The 16,100-nt window shown below is 51.6% G+C and overlaps 5 non-coding genes across 5 annotated transcripts; 2 read left to right on the top strand and 3 right to left on the bottom strand.

Moving 5' to 3' along the window:
* Positions 1 to 7,895: 7,895 nt before the first annotated feature.
* Positions 7,896 to 8,059, bottom strand: LOC138235198 (U1 spliceosomal RNA). Its single transcript, XR_011188081.1, has one exon. It is a non-coding gene; the product is annotated as a U1 spliceosomal RNA (small nuclear RNA).
* A 1,807-nt stretch (positions 8,060 to 9,866) lies between these two features.
* LOC138235139 (5S ribosomal RNA) lies at positions 9,867 to 9,985 on the top strand. Its single transcript, XR_011188024.1, has one exon. It is a non-coding gene; the product is annotated as a 5S ribosomal RNA (ribosomal RNA).
* A 638-nt stretch (positions 9,986 to 10,623) lies between these two features.
* LOC138235197 (U1 spliceosomal RNA) lies at positions 10,624 to 10,787 on the bottom strand. Its single transcript, XR_011188080.1, has one exon. It is a non-coding gene; the product is annotated as a U1 spliceosomal RNA (small nuclear RNA).
* A 1,807-nt stretch (positions 10,788 to 12,594) lies between these two features.
* LOC138235213 (5S ribosomal RNA) lies at positions 12,595 to 12,713 on the top strand. The gene has a single exon (XR_011188090.1). It is a non-coding gene; the product is annotated as a 5S ribosomal RNA (ribosomal RNA).
* Positions 12,714 to 13,350: 637 nt separating this feature from the next.
* Positions 13,351 to 13,520, bottom strand: LOC138235205 (U1 spliceosomal RNA). The gene has a single exon (XR_011188086.1). It is a non-coding gene; the product is annotated as a U1 spliceosomal RNA (small nuclear RNA).
* Between the last annotated feature and the right edge of the window lie 2,580 nt (positions 13,521 to 16,100).

Raw genomic sequence — 16,100 nt, 5'->3', positions numbered from 1 at the left:
GGCGGGGGGGCATTCACCCTGAGGTCTGTGCGGGTCCCAATGCCCCAGCATAGTGACAGAGAAATAAACATGTTTGGGCAACTTAGGTCACCCCCATTTAACTTCTGGGGCAGGAAAAGCACACTTTTCAAAACTTGTTTTTCAGCTCGAAATAAATGTGTTTTTTCAAACCTTGGAATCCCAATGTAACTGCCTGGCTCATTAGAGCCCACTGAGTCAGCCCTTAACCCCACTGTGCAGAAGTTGTCAAAACGGGTTTTTCAGCAGAAATAAACACGTTTGGGCAACTTTGGTCACCCCCATTTAACTTCTGGGGCAGGAAAAGCACACTTTTCAAAACGTGTTTTTCAGCTCGCTGTGACCTCTGTTTTACATCTCATCCAAAAGACAGCGCCCTTTTACAACACAGCGTCTCTGTCACTATCATAAGTGACTGCCATCATAAGAATATGAGTCCAATATTTTAGAATATAGTCAGAATGACTTCTAACCTTACCTGTGGTGTATTTAATCCCTATTGCTCAATGCATGGTGTACGTACTGCATAGATGTGTCTTGAGAATGAGGAATGGGCCCCTGAGACCGTCATTTACCTGTTTCACAAATGATCGTATTTTAATAGAGATTCTGTTTGGGATTCAGATGTGCATTCGGACAGCAATCCCTTTCAAGAAATGATACGTACTGGATGAGGTCAAAGGTGCTGGAACACTGTATTTAGGATGTGTTTGCAGTGATTGTGTGTCTCCTGCTTCATCGCAGTGATATATAGATGTGCTCCTGTAATTTATTGGTACATGCCCAGGGCAGTAAGCAGTCTGAGGATTTATTTCCAGACGGCATAGAGCAGTGAAGCAGTGAAGTAGTTCAACACACTGGATCATTATATTATTAGAATCTATTCTACTTAAATCATTACATTATACACAATTTGAGTTCATTTTAAAAAGTAAAAGGTAATGAAAGGAATGCATTTTCATAAGAAAGATAATACCGATATGCATGTGATAATCTTCCTTATATCATGGAGTGCATCAGTTGGACACTTTGTGGGCTTGAAATACAAAGCAAATCATGTTCTATGGTACAAGATAAATACAAAACGTAAGCTTTTATTTTAATTAGATTTGTTTATAAAGCATAAGCAATCATTTATTACATTAATATATGTGAAAATGACATTTTAGCATCATAATATTACATACAGGTCTCTAGCTTCAACACAGTGATATATATATATATGCTCAGTGATTTATTGGTACATGCCCAGGTCAATAATCAGAATGAGGATTTATTTCTAGACGGGCTACAGGTAGTGTTGTGAAATACTTCAACACACTGGATCGCAGATTTAGACCCCCTGCACTCTTACTCCTTAAAAACCAAAGAAATGAAGATATGTAGCAATCACATTGTAACAGGGGTGACAGTGACTTAATGCTTATACTAGTGGACTTTTGGTACCTTTAGGGTACGGTGTTCCCTGAAGGGCTCTCAAACCCCGCATTTCAGATGCCTAGCTGTATCGCTGATGTGTTGCACCTCAGAATCACTTTTAAACCTTACCTCTGGTATCTTTAATCCCTATTGCTCAAGGCATGGTGAAAGTATTGCATAATTGTGTCTGAAAATGAGCAATGGGCACCTGAGAGACTCATTTGCCTGTTTCACAAATGATCATATTTGACTAGAGATTCTGTTTGGGATTCAGTTGTGCATTCTGACAGCAATCCCTTTCAAAAAACGATACATTCTGGATGAGGTCAAAGGTGCAGGAACACTGTATTTAGGATGTGTTTGCACTTATTCTGTGTCTCTAGCTTCAACACTGTGATATATATATATATGCTCAGTGATTTTTTGGTACATGCCCAGGGCAATAATCATTATGAGGATTTATTTCCAGATGTGCTAGGGGTAGTGTTGTGAAATACTTCAACACACTGGATTGCAGGTTTAGACCCCCTGCACTCTTACTCCTTAAAAACCTGAAGCGTCTGGCGTCTCGCCGACGTCGAAAACCCCCCTCAGGCTGTACTCGTACTCGGCTAACTGCTGTGGAACCCTGCGTGAGCAGCCGCTGCGCCACGGTGACGGCTGGCGACCCACGGACGCCCCACTATCGGCCGGCTCCAGCCCCGGCTGGTCCTCTAGAGCCTCCCCACACGGCTCCTCCTCCCGGGCCCGGTAGGGGGCCAGGCGGTCTCGGTGCAGGACCACCACTCTCCCCCGTGTTCGCAACCGGACACGGTAGCAGACTTCGCCCACCACCCAGAGTACCTCAGCGTGCCCCTCCCACGACGGCGCCAGCTTAGGGCTGAGGCATTTGCGGCGGCACGGGTTGTACACCCAAACCGAGTCCCCGGGCTGGAAGGCAGGCCCCCTGCAGCGCAGGTCGTAGTGCCGCTTCTGCCGGACCCCCGCCTGTGTCAGTTGGGTCCGTGCAAAGCTGTGCATCTGCTGCATCCGCTGCCGCAGGTCCCACTCGTAGTCCGGTCCAGCCAGCGGTGCCGACCCGTCTCCGGGCGGCGGGCCGAAGACCAGGTCCACCGGGGTTCACATTTCCCGGCCCAGCATGAGTGAGGCCGGGGTGCACCCGGTGGATTCCTGGACCGCGGTCCTATACGCCCAGAGCGCAAGGGGGAGGTGGCGGTCCCAGTCCCGTTGGTGCCGGGACACCAGGGTGGCCAGCTGGGTGGTGAGCGTACGATTAAACCGCTCCACCAACCCGTTGCTCTGGGGATGCAGCGGTGTGGTCCGCGTCTTAGTGATCCCCAGGCGCTGGCACACTCTGGCGAAGACCTGGGACTCGAAGTTACGCCCCTGGTCACTATGTAACTCCTCCGGCACCCCCAGCCTGGCAAACATCCCCTCCAGCAGTGCATCGGCCACCGTGGGGGCACTCTGGTCCGGGAGGGCGTAGGCCTCCGGCCACTTAATAAAATAATCCATGGCCACCAAGACGTAGAGGTTCCCGGCCTCGGTGCGCGGAAACGGGCCCAAAACGTCCACCCCCACCCGCTCCATAGGAGCCCCCACCTGGTGTTGTTGGAGGGGGGCCCGAGAACGCTCGGGGGGACCCTTCTGCGCCACGCACACTGCACACGTTCGGCAGTACCGCTCCACGTCCCGGTGGCAAAGACCCCAATAAAAATGGCCTCGGAGGCGCTGCAGGGTTTTTTTACCACCAAAGTGCCCCACGCCCGGCTGGCCATGCACTGCTCGGAGCACCGCCCCGCGGAGCGACCAAGGCACCATCAGCTGCCACCGTACCTCGCCACTGGAGGGTACCCGCCACCCCCGGCGCAGCACCCCGTCCTTTACCTCCAAGGCCTCCCACAGGGCGCAGAGGGCCTTGACGGACTTTGGGTGTGGGGCGAGCTTCTCTCGCGTAGGCCGCACTCCGGCTACCACTCCCAGCATGCCCAGAGGTACTACGAGCGCCTAGGGGCGCTTCCTCCTCACCACCAGGCGAGGGCGTTACAATACATAGAATATGCATGTAAAACGAACAGATCTTATCGAGAGGGTTATCAGAATACAAAAGGTATATATTCAGTCAGTTACAAAGTGTTACACATATCAAGAGGACATACGTTCAGTATATCATTCATTTAGACCATTTCATAAATGAACCTGGTTATAACTTCTACATTAGATACTGAAAACAAGTACATAACTCTTAGGAATTAAATTGATATCAACTGGTTGGGATAACAATTGAATTCTCGAGCAGTAATGCAGTGAAGTTGAATACTCATCCAATCTCTGGGGATTCAGATCTCCTGCGGGCACAAAGAAACAGTTGCAGGCTTGTTGCTGTCCAATCCGCGCTCTCTGTCTAGGTGCCAGGCTGTGCTGTGCAGGTTGCGACGGTGCGCTGCTGATGCTCACTGACCGGCAAGTTAGTGTTGGCTTTAACTAGCAAAGTTTGTGCACAGGAGAAAAGATGACTGTGGGTCCCAGCAAGTCAAGAAGAAGACCGGTTCGTTCCTGATGAAGAGCTAGTTCTGAATAGTGATTCAACTGTCCACAGTTCCGACCTGTTCACGAGGCCTGCTGCTGGTGCTAACCTCGGGTGGATTATCTGGTTACTCTCTGGCAACCTCCGCTCTAGACTCTTAGAACAAAGGAAGTTCTGGCATTTGGACACACTGGCCGTTCCGTGGTTGTCCGGGCTGAGTCTCAGGATGGTCAGGAGGCGCGCTGTGAGAATGTCCTGCCCTTGGGAGCCTTCTGATCCTGGGCTGTCCTGCCCTGGAATTCTCCTTTGAATTCCCTTTAGAAAACTCCACAGAATTCTCTACTAAATTCCCACTGAATCTCTCAGGCTCTCTGTGTTGCCTGTTTTTACCTGAAGGAACTTCAGCTCGTTGATTGGCTGAAAGTTCCATGGGCATCAGAGTCCCACGTGGGTTACTCGGCACTCCAAGTCCCTGATTGGTTGATCAAGGTGAGATATGAGTCACTTACTCCTGACACTTAGGAATGCAGTCCAGATGTGCATCTTGCACTCCCTAGACATATAGGCGCCAATGGATGACCATTGATCATGATAGCCAGGCTTAGCTAAGTGCATCCCCCTTTGGGAGCTGTCCCTTATGAAGGGAAACCTTAAATCAGCCTGCATGAATAGTTTCTCTGTTGCTGCACCACAAAGATGAACAGAGAGATGAGGCCTAATTTGGGAAAGCTCAGAAACACTTAATTCTTTCTTATAAATAAGCCTCGCCGCTACACCGCCCAAAGCACTTCTAAAACAGGAGATTCGCGTTTGGGAATGCGCCCTGTCCTACAAATAAAACAGGTCTACGGGTCTGAAACCTGCTCCATGGAAAACAGCTCTGTTGCACTTTTGATCAAAGGGAGATTCGCTGTTCTTACTTTTTGATGACATAACACCCAAAGGGGCTTCTTTGGAGCTGGATTCCAACCAGCATCCTTAAGTTTCTTGGCGGTATCCTTTACAGTGCTCTGTTCGGTCGACAAGGGACTTAAGGGGGCAGCTTTCCTCACACATACAGTGCAATGTACTGTAGTGTTCCCGTTCATTGAATTCGCAGTTCTGCATCAGACCTCTAACTCGTTTCCTTAGCTTGGATTTAAGCCACGAAGCAGGCTTCTACTGTATAAACGTCTAGAGGAATCACAAACTATTTGAGAGGCCACCATCCCAGGGGGAACTGACAAAGTCTATCCCTAAACACCTAGCGCAGTCTCTCGAGAGACAGTCAAAAATCGCTTTCTCCGTTTGCGTTGCAAGTAAGTGAAAACGCGGTCTCAACCCAGAGCCACTTGGCAGCAGCGGCACGTAAATACCGTTACTGTTACTGCTCGATACCGACGTTAGCCTACTATACCATGTTCAGCCACCGCTAGAAAATGCACAGCTCTAGAACCGGAGCAAACGACAGGAGGGCCAACGCCGAACGGGCACACGTGTCAGACATGGAGCACGACGAGGATGGGATTCGAACCCATGCGTTCAGAGCACAATAGATTAGCAGTCCTTCGCCTTAAGCCCTCGGCCACTTCGTCGAGGGATCTGGGCTGTCCGGACATGGGTTGGCGCGCTCCAGATGATCTTTTTCTTTTTTTTCCCTCGTACTCGAGGGTCATTTTCCTGTTCCACGTACGATTTCAACATTTTCCTTGGGAGATGTCAAGCCAGCAAGCCACTGCTGTGGTTCAGTGGCCAGTGTGGAGTTCAGTGGCCCTGTTGTACACAGAAAGCACATTGAGCTCCTTGGACATGAAAAGTTCCAGATAAAAGCCATTTGTCACCCTTTCTCTTGGTGTTGATGTTGCTATTGTATGAAAAGGTGGCAACTTGCTCAGCGAGCAGGCGGAGCACACACCGAATGCAGATGTGTCTGAGTGGTGTGTCCAAGTGGCTGCAAAAGGACAGCTCTCCTGGGGCGCCGTGGCTTAGTTGCTTAAGGCGCCTGTCTAGTAAACAGGAGACCCTGGCTCCAAATCCCAGTGGTGCCATTTTTGTTCTGTCTTCTCGAACAGAACTGGTCATTATGGACAACTGCCTACGGCTAGCCTTAATTAAATGCAAGCATTCATTTCCTGTCTTGAACGACCTGTTTTTCTTAAAATGGATGCAACTTGCAAAACATGAAATACAAACCTTGCTAATCAGAGCTCGCGTCTGGCAAAAAAAAAAGAAGTCAGCAATGTTTTTTTCTTTACCCTTAACCCTGCTAATGGAGAAGAGTTAAGCGACCGAGTCTATGCAGCTTAAACGGTCCGCACGTCGGGTTCTTAGCTGAAAGGGTGGTAAATCACGCTCACCCCAGTTCTTAATCTTTTAAAGAGGATACAAAATTGAACCTAGTCGCCACATCACATACATCCCGTTCAACGATAAAAAGGTAACATCTATCCTCGCTCCAGAGTCAATCTCACGTTGAGGGCATATTTTTTTTTTCACTTTACCATGAGTCGGGCTCGGCTGCACAGAGGCGAGAGCAGAGCAATGAGGTCACGGGGACAGGGGAGTCACACGCTGGCGGTTTAAACACGCGGAGGAAAACTGAGGGATCCACAGTATGTGGACCCTCCGTGCGCCATCAGTCCGCACTCCGGACTCTGAATCCTGCCATCCGAGTTAAGATCTCGGCGGATCTCGGCACAGTTCCTTCTTAAAACGTAATCTGGTGAGCATTTCTAGAATCGTACTTGTATAGATGCAGCCTTTAATGTGTTGCTAGGTTAAAATTGATGACTTCTTGTATTTCAGTAGGCAACTGCCCTCTTGATTTCGGATTTAATTTCTTTATTACAGGGGCGCATTTATGAAGACAGAGTCATGTTCAGGTACTTTGCTTGATGGAGGAAGCTCATTTCGGACTCTGTGATCTGCTCACCTGGAAAGCTCTGCTGTACTACTACAAGAGAGAAGTAGAGTCTGGAAGAAGGGACAATTTTATGATGCTTTGGAAGATAGTTTTTTTTTTCTTTGAAATCGAAATTAATCAGAATATCAGTGCAAAAGACAAACTCTTGGTTTGGTTTAAAGAGATATGGTTTTAAAACCGACAAAATGTAGAAAACAGGTGTTTCTCACTTTTGGAAAAGAATGGAAAGGGGGTAATATTTTACTAGTTGCAGTGCTGATCTCACTGGGTTACAGTCCTGCAGTGTCACACCGGGGCCAGTGGTGCAATGGATAACGTGTCTAACTACAGATCAGGAGATTGCAGGTTCGACTCCTGCCTGGCTCGGGTCGTTTTTAAACGCATCGGGCTACTCCCTAAGTAGTCTGTGCTACTTACTGCATTGTAATCGTACCCAGTAAGAGATTTCCTTCATGTAAATGAACTGCACCTGACAGCTTTAGAAAAACACCTGGGCTCAGTACGGTGCTGAGAGCTCAGCGTTGCTGTTCTAATTAGCACGCACTGCATCGGCTATGAGCCCGAACTTTTCAATTATGCAAATGAAGATGAGTCGATAAACCACTCGTTTTTCGTATAACTAGACATATATTCATTTGTTACCGATTTCACTCATTGAGCACGGATACAATAGAGGTACAGCCATTCACTGTTTGACATGTCTGCACTGGTACAGAACCGAGCAATCAGAAAACGGGTGAAACTGTCTTTAGACTCAGCATACAGTACCGAGGCCCCCCATGACCAAATAAAGGCTAACCTCGATAATCAGCCTAAAGAACGCAGACTACAGCAAAACGACTGACTTTGAAAAGGGAATGAACGTCCGGAAGGAGTAGTGGAACTAGCTTGAGATGCTTCTCCGGACCCCTAACTAAAAGCCAGCGAGAACCAGCAGCGGCGTCCACTCCTGTCGAACCGGGATCCTTCCGCAGCCACGCAGCTCGTGGTGTCCTAACCCTCCCGTATCTGATTTTGGACCAAGCACATCAGGGGAGAGCGCGAACGCAGTCCCCCACTACCAGAAATTATGCAGTCGAGATTCCCACATTTGGGGAATTCGCAGGGGTCAGCACAGCCGGAGTGCAATGACCGAGCCTCGCCCTGGGTGAATCTCCTTCTTGATCAAGGTATCTCCCCTGCCAGGTAAGTATGAGTTAAACAGGGCCCTGCAAGCGGCCCGCACCCACAGCACAAATCGCGCAGCCTAGGCCACCTCCTCGCCCCGGACGCCACCGCCTCCTATTGGGCCCACTCTTTCACACACTCACACGCCACACTAACACTCAAAAGTGTGGGCAAAACGAGAAAACGAGCGCGCCGTTTCCTACACATCTGCAGTCGCCGTTGCGCATTCGCAGCATGTCCCGGGATGCAATTCGGCCTCATTTGCATAACTCCATACCGGCAGATCGCCACGCAAGCTCGCGACGTGCGCCTGCCACACACCGAACAAACCTTTTCAGCAATTTCCAAAAAACGGGCCTGCTCGCCTGCCCACAAGGCTCCGTCTCTTACCTGCTCTCCAGAGCCTGCTGCCTTCTGTGCTTTTCTCTCGGCACCGCTGCAGCGCACACAACTCCTGCAGCGGGAGGGGGGGAGAAAGTTCCCGCGCTCCGCCGCAGGGAAGGCTCGCTCCGTGCGCACACGTCCTTTCGATGCCAGTCCAACAAGTGCTCCGCATTAGCTGCGTCGGGGCTCCGGCGTGTCGCACCTCACCTCACCTCGCCCTGCCCCCTCCTTGAATGTCTGCGACTGGGCATGCCCCGCTCTCCTCCACCTTATCTTATCGCGTGTGAGCACCGACAATGGCCACAATGCCGGGGAATGGCACCTGTAAAGTGTTAATTGGGGCACAGGAACAGCCCGTCTCGTCTCGGGGGGGCCGGCTTCAGAGACAATACAGCAAACACAGCGGGGCGGGGGAAGAAGACGACACCACACATGCGGGTACATTCAGCTCCGGCGGGAACGAGACATTTGTCGGTCTTTTCAAGTGCCGAGAGCCGAGCAATCCTTCACTTGTATCGTTTCTCCCCGGTGACTAGATCTGGCCCTGTGACTCTCGACTGGGCTCACCCCCGGGGCAGCCCAGCAGGTGTGAGCCTGGCCGGCACCCGGATGGGAGATTCCACCCCGGAAAAGCTCCGGTTGCTGCTGCTCCTGCAAGAGGTGTGACTGGGACCAGTAGGGAGCGCTCACCCTGCGGGCTGTGTGGCTCTCTTACGCCCCAGCCTCCTGATGGCGACACTCTGCTGCACAAACAGGCGCCGTCCTTCGGGGGAGGCGTCAAACCTAGGTCCCGACCCTCCTTGGCCATTAGGAAACCCCAGGGCGTCTCTCAAAAAGAGACGCCGGGGGTGTCCCTCTGGTGTTAGTGCTCCCCTTTACACATCAGTCGGGGTCTCCTCCTAATCCCCGTCTCACCTGTAACAATCAATGACGAGGCCCCCCTGTCCGTGAGATTTAGTACTCGCGCAAGAGACCGAGGGCAGAGCGCGAACGCGGTCCCCCGCCCCCCACAAAGTGCGCGCTCCGGGTTCCCTCTCGGGGCCCTGCAACACAGCGGAAGGGCAGCGAGAAGGAGCCTCTTGCTCTGACGCCGCAAGGCCACAAGAGGGCGGAGGCGCCGCGCGCCCGGCCGACGTGTTGGACCGGTGCGCTTTACGTGCTGAAATAAACACGCGAGAGCCCCGAAATGTTTCCAGAGTGCTGTGCACTGGAGGTTTTTGTCTGGTGAAGACTTGCCTGGTGCTCCTCCGTGCAGATTGTTTGTCCTCCTCCAGTGCGGGACGTGCCAACACAAGGGAGCGCATTCGCCAACATCCAGGCACGCAATGCGATTTGGAAAGCAGCTCCTTTCCAAAGAGTGGCACACGAACGATCCTTCAGTCCCGCTCGGGGGGCACGGAACCCCCGCCACACACAGCTTCAAGTAGAGAGTCAGGCGCCAGGGCTTTCGCTTACGGCCACACCACCCTGAACACGCCCGATCTCGTCTGATCTCGGAAGCTAAGCAGCGTCGGGCCTGGTTAGTACTTGGATGGGAGACTGCCTGGGAATACCAGGTGCTGTAAGCTTTTGCTCTCCCGGCCAGCAGGGGTCGCCATTGGTGCCGTAGGCTTTGGGAGGAAAACCTGCAGGATGGAAAGGTGATCTATAGCCTCATCTCTAGAGATGTTTTGTTGCTGTGGCATGTGTGTGACCCATATTCAAAAAAAAAAAACCCGTCTGTAAAACGAATATCGAAGCTGCCTCTAAATCTGCAAATGAAGATGAGTCGATAAACCACTCGTTTTTCGTATAACTAGACATATATTCATTTGTTACCGATTTCACTCATTGAGCACGGATACAATAGAGGTACAGCCATTCACTGTTTGACATGTCTGCACTGGTACAGAACCGAGCAATCAGAAAACGGGTGAAACTGTCTTTAGACTCAGCATACAGTACCGAGGCCCCCCCATGACCAAATAAAGGCTAACCTCGATAATCAGCCTAAAGAACGCAGACTACAGCAAAACGACTGACTTTGAAAAGGGAATGAACGTCCGGAAGGAGTAGTGGAACTAGCTTGAGATGCTTCTCCGGACCCCTAACTAAAAGCCAGCGAGAACCAGCAGCGGCGTCCACTCCTGTCGAACCGGGATCCTTCCGCAGCCACGCAGCTCGTGGTGTCCTAACCCTCCCGTATCTGATTTTGGACCAAGCACATCAGGGGAGAGCGCGAACGCAGTCCCCCACTACCAGAAATTATGCAGTCGAGATTCCCACATTTGGGGAATTCGCAGGGGTCAGCACAGCCGGAGTGCAATGACCGAGCCTCGCCCTGGGTGAATCTCCTTCTTGATCAAGGTATCTCCCCTGCCAGGTAAGTATGAGTTAAACAGGGCCCTGCAAGCGGCCCGCACCCACAGCACAAATCGCGCAGCCTAGGCCACCTCCTCGCCCCGGACGCCACCGCCTCCTGCTGGGCCCACTCTTTCACACACTCACACGCCACACTAACACTCAAAAGTGTGGGCAAAACGAGAAAACGAGCGCGCCGTTTCCTACACATCTGCAGTCGCCGTTGCGCATTCGCAGCATGTCCCGGGATGCAATTCGGCCTCATTTGCATAACTCCATACCGGCAGATCGCCACGCAAGCTCGCGACGTGCGCCTGCCACACACCGAACAAACCTTTTCAGCAATTTCCAAAAAACGGGCCTGCTCGCCTGCCCACAAGGCTCCGTCTCTTACCTGCTCTCCAGAGCCTGCTGCCTTCTGTGCTTTTCTCTCGGCACCGCTGCAGCGCACACAACTCCTGCAGCGGGAGGGGGGGAGAAAGTTCCCACGCTCCGCCGCAGGGAAGGCTCGCTCCGTGCGCACACGTCCTTTCGATGCCAGTCCAACAAGTGCTCCGCATTAGCTGCGTCGGGGCTCCGGCGTGTCGCACCTCACCTCACCTCGCCCTGCCCCCTCCTTGAATGTCTGCGACTGGGCATGCCCCGCTCTCCTCCACCTTATCTTATCGCGTGTGAGCACCGACAATGGCCACAATGCCGGGGAATGGCACCTGTAAAGTGTTAATTGGGGCACAGGAACAGCCCGTCTCGTCTCGGGGGGGCCGGCTTCAGAGACAATACAGCAAACACAGCGGGGCGGGGGAAGAAGACGACACCACACATGCGGGTACATTCAGCTCCGGCGGGAACGAGACATTTGTCGGTCTTTTCAAGTGCCGAGAGCCGAGCAATCCTTCACTTGTATCGTTTCTCCCCGGTGACTAGATCTGGCCCTGTGACTCTCGACTGGGCTCACCCCCGGGGCAGCCCAGCAGGTGTGAGCCTGGCCGGCACCCGGATGGGAGATTCCACCCCGGAAAAGCTCCGGTTGCTGCTGCTCCTGCAAGAGGTGTGACTGGGACCAGTAGGGAGCGCTCACCCTGCGGGCTGTGTGGCTCTCTTACGCCCCAGCCTCCTGATGGCGACACTCTGCTGCACAAACAGGCGCCGTCCTTCGGGGGAGGCGTCAAACCTAGGTCCCGACCCTCCTTGGCCATTAGGAAACCCCAGGGCGTCTCTCAAAAAGAGACGCCGGGGGTGTCCCTCTGGTGTTAGTGCTCCCCTTTACACATCAGTCGGGGTCTCCTCCTAATCCCCGTCTCACCTGTAACAATCAATGACGAGGCCCCCCTGTCCGTGAGATTTAGTACTCGCGCAAGAGACCGAGGGCAGAGCGCGAACGCGGTCCCCCGCCCCCCACAAAGTGCGCGCTCCGGGTTCCCTCTCGGGGCCCTGCAACACAGCGGAAGGGCAGCGAGAAGGAGCCTCTTGCTCTGACGCCGCAAGGCCACAAGAGGGCGGAGGCGCCGCGCGCCCGGCCGACGTGTTGGACCGGTGCGCTTTACGTGCTGAAATAAACACGCGAGAGCCCCGAAATGTTTCCAGAGTGCTGTGCACTGGAGGTTTTTGTCTGGTGAAGACTTGCCTGGTGCTCCTCCGTGCAGATTGTTTGTCCTCCTCCAGTGCGGGACGTGCCAACACAAGGGAGCGCATTCGCCAACATCCAGGCACGCAATGCGATTTGGAAAGCAGCTCCTTTCCAAAGAGTGGCACACGAACGATCCTTCAGTCCCGCTCGGGGGGCACGGAACCCCCGCCACACACAGCTTCAAGTAGAGAGTCAGGCGCCAGGGCTTTCGCTTACGGCCACACCACCCTGAACACGCCCGATCTCGTCTGATCTCGGAAGCTAAGCAGCGTCGGGCCTGGTTAGTACTTGGATGGGAGACTGCCTGGGAATACCAGGTGCTGTAAGCTTTTGCTCTCCCGGCCAGCAGGGGTCGCCATTGGTGCCGTAGGCTTTGGGAGGAAAACCTGCAGGATGGAAAGGTGATCTATAGCCTCATCTCTAGAGATGTTTTGTTGCTGTGGCATGTGTGTGACCCATATTCAAAAAAAAAAAACCCGTCTGTAAAACGAATATCGAAGCTGCCTCTAAATCTGCAAATGAAGATGAGTCGATAAACCACTCGTTTTTCGTATAACTAGACATATATTCATTTGTTACCGATTTCACTCATTGAGCACGGATACAATAGAGGTACAGCCATTCACTGTTTGACATGTCTGCACTGGTACAGAACCGAGCAATCAGAAAACGGGTGAAACTGTCTTTAGACTCAGCATACAGTACCGAGGCCCCCCATGACCAAATAAAGGCTAACCTCGATAATCAGCCTAAAGAACGCAGACTACAGCAAAACGACTGACTTTGAAAAGGGAATGAACGTCCGGAAGGAGTAGTGGAACTAGCTTGAGATGCTTCTCCGGACCCCTAACTAAAAGCCAGCGAGAACCAGCAGCGGCGTCCACTCCTGTCGAACCGGGATCCTTCCGCAGCCACGCAGCTCGTGGTGTCCTAACCCTCCCGTATCTGATTTTGGACCAAGCACATCAGGGGAGAGCGCGAACGCAGTCCCCCACTACCAGAAATTATGCAGTCGAGATTCCCACATTTGGGGAATTCGCAGGGGTCAGCACAGCCGGAGTGCAATGACCGAGCCTCGCCCTGGGTGAATCGATTTCGATTTTTAAGAACTTTATTTTCTTTTCACAAAAAAATACAGGAAATCACAAATCAGAAAGCTTTACATTAATATACATACTTAAAACAGTATATATGATCACATCTCATTACATTTGACACGGTAACAGTTACATAGCAACAATTTTCTTTTTTTCTGGTGCAAATCACATTCTTTATTTAAACATGATAATGTTTTTCACAGTTTCTTGAGATGCTGTCCAATGCTCTCTATTTCCCACAGATTTTCTGCTTCCTCCCTCCCTTCTCTCCACAGATCTCTGAGGTAATAGTTCTCTCGGGTGATGAACAGGGCCAGGCTACCTGCTGCCTTGACTGGGACCTCGATGCCTTTGAACAGCCCCATGTTCCTCACTCTCCACAGGGCGTCTTTCCCACTGTTCACCACGGCCCAGATCCTGTCAAACACGTCAGGGGGAAGTTTGACAGGAGAGATGCCGTATATGATGAAAGCAGCGGTCAGGGTAAATTGGGGCGAGAGAGCCTGCAACCAATCTTCAAACTGTGCCCAGAAGGCCTTAGCAAAAAAGCAGGACCACAGGAGATGGGTCACAGTCTCCTCCTCGCCGCAGCCCACCCTAACGCAGCGAGGGCTGGGGGTGAGGCCCCTACGGTACAAGAAAGTTCGTACCGGTAAGCACTGGTGGACGACACTCCAGGCTAAATCTCTGTGAATGTTGCACAGAAATTTAGAGGATGTGTGTTTCCACACCTTCCTTGTTTGGGCTGATGTTAAAATGCCCACAGGGGTCTGCCTATTGTTCTGGGGTGCTACGAAATCTTCCAGTTTTTGGACGCTGACATCTCGGAGGGGAATATGGCCAATTGGGTGAGATCTTAGAAAACTTTTAACTGTCCCATAAATTGCAGGGCATGTGTCAGAGAGTGGGACGTCCAGCTTGGGTCTGACACCCCACACTCTGAACACCTCCCTACCTACCCAGAGCCTGGAAAAATAAGTCCAGGTACGCGCTGCAGGTGCTGTTGCAAAGCCTCTCAGCACAGAGGCCAGGAAAATGCACAGCAGCTTCGTAGCAATATCTGGGACAGACTTCCCCCCTGAGGGTAGCGGCCTGTACATTATTTCCCTTCTGAGTCTTTCCTGCTTCCCACCCCATAGAAATTGAAACATCAATCTCCTCAGCACCGCCGCAACACGGTGTGGGATTGGGAAGGTAGAAGCCAGAAAATTCAAGACAGGCAAGAGCTCGGCTTTGATGACCAGCACCTTCCCTGTCATGGTGAGGTCTCGGTCCTTCCATTGCATCAGTTTTTTGTTTAAGATTGGCAATTTGTTCTGCCAATTTACTGTTCCCATCTCTTCTCCAAAATACACCCCCAGGACCTTAATTCTCTTCTCTTGCAGCCTGAGATCATGTCCTTCTTTTGGCTCCCTCCAGTTCTGATAAAAAATCTCACTCTTAGATGTGTTAATTTTTGCGGAGGAAGCCAAAGAGAACCGATCACAGCACTGCAGAGCTCTGCTAATTGAGGCATTGTCAGAGAGGAGCAGGGTGACGTCATCCATGTATAGAGATGTCTTTACCTCTCCTCCCCCACTTCCAGGCACTGGTATCCCATTAATGGCCTGATCCTGGCGCAAGGCACAGGCTAAGGGCTCCATAGCCAAAACGAATAACAAGGGGGATAATGGGCAGCCCTGCCTCACCCCTGAACAGACTTCAAAGGTGCGTGATCTATTGCCATTAACCATGACTCTGCTGTTGCTACCTGTGTACAGCAGGTTAATCCACTTTCTCATGATGGGGCCAAACTTCATGTGCTCAAGTACCGATGTTAAGTACTGCCGGTTTAGGCGGTCAAAGGCCTTTTCTAGGTCTACACCTAAAATGCACAGAGGGAGGGAGCGATCCTCAGAGTACAGACAGACATCCCTCAACAAGGCCAGGTTGTCGCTCATCAGGCGTCCTGCTATCCCACAAGTCTGTTCTTTCCCTACCAGTGAGGCCACTACATTTTGTAGGCGCAGGAAAAGGGCTTTGGACAGGATTTTAGTGTCCACGCCTAACAGGCTGAGGGGTCTCCAGTTCTTTATGTCATTTTTTGCTCCTTTCTTAAACAAGAGAGAGATAGTGCCTTCTCTTAAGGAGTCAGGCAGCAATTCTGTCTTGTAGCTTTCCTCGAATAGGAGCAGTAGCGGATCCTGAAGCAGATCCCAAAAGGTGCAATAAAATTCTTTAGGGAGCCCGTCAGCACCCGGAGTTTTCCCCTTCTGTAAGCTCTCCATAGCCTGTCTCAGCTCTTCTACTGTCAAATCCCTCTCAAGTACTTCCCTATCTTCTTCACTCAAAATGTTTTCTAGCTTTGAGGTAAAAAAATGAATATCTTCATCCTTTACCTCTGTAGAGCTGTACAGTCTTGAGTAGAAGGCCTCGGTGCAGGAGAGGATAGCACTCGGCTCTGTTCTCTCTCGTCCCTCCTCATCAACTACACTTTCCATGACAGTCTTGGAGCCTACCACTTTCCTGAAAAAGAAGCGAGTACACTTCTCATTTTCTTCCAAGAACTGCACTCTGCTTCTTAACAGCACTCCTCGACTACTTTCTTCGGCTATGCTCCGGATGTCCTTTTTTAAAAGG

Source organism: Lepisosteus oculatus, unplaced genomic scaffold (assembly GCF_040954835.1).
Source record: "Lepisosteus oculatus isolate fLepOcu1 unplaced genomic scaffold, fLepOcu1.hap2 HAP2_SCAFFOLD_78, whole genome shotgun sequence".
In the NCBI taxonomy this organism is placed as follows: Eukaryota; Metazoa; Chordata; class Actinopteri; order Semionotiformes; family Lepisosteidae; genus Lepisosteus; species Lepisosteus oculatus.
This window is presented reverse-complemented; position numbering and strand designations above follow the sequence as displayed.